At 46.7% G+C, this 587-nt stretch overlaps 1 protein-coding gene across 1 annotated transcript in view; it reads right to left on the reverse strand.

Moving 5' to 3' along the window:
* Positions 1-587, reverse strand: part of RBMS2 (RNA binding motif single stranded interacting protein 2) — a 56,113-nt gene that overhangs the window by 55,088 nt on the left and 438 nt on the right. The gene's annotated exons all lie outside the window — the stretch shown is intronic.

A 587-nucleotide genomic window follows, 5' to 3' on the forward strand; every position in this document is an offset into this window, starting at 1 on the left:
TGCGTACCCCAAAAAAAAAAAAAAAAAAAAAAAAAAGAACAGCTATAAAATCAAGAGACGGGGTAAATGGTCTTTCTGCTACTGCATACAGTTCCTCCTAATCAGCACGGTGTGCACTGAAATGCCAAGAACCTGCCCAAGATATTCCCTGGCAATTGTGGAGATGACGGTACACCTATCCCCAGACTGCCCCTGTGCCCAAGCATAGACTCCAGATATCTCTGCTGAGCCTGGCTATCTGCAGAGCAGAAAGGCCCAGCTCAGCAGCAGACCCCAAAGAATCACAGAACTTTCTGCCTTAATTCCCAAGGTACGTCTTCTCTTAAAACTCCTTCCCTACAGGCTGGGTGGGGTTGGGTCTCTATCTAAGCTAGAAGAGTAGACTCAGTCCTCAGATGAAGCTGTTGTGATTTCACTGACTGTATTCAGCTACCTGATAATGCTGGAGGAATGGTAGGAAGGAAGGTGGGCTGGGGGGAGAATGCAAACAGTTAATCAAAATGACAAAATAACCTTGGAGGTGGTAGGCTGGGGGCCAGGGTTTGAGGTGACATATTTTCCCTGTGAAAATTGGATACATCAGCAGG

The sequence above is a fragment of the Lipotes vexillifer genome, unplaced genomic scaffold (assembly GCF_000442215.2).
Source record: "Lipotes vexillifer unplaced genomic scaffold, Lipotes_vexillifer_v1.1 scaffold387, whole genome shotgun sequence".
Taxonomy (NCBI): Eukaryota; Metazoa; Chordata; class Mammalia; order Artiodactyla; family Lipotidae; genus Lipotes; species Lipotes vexillifer.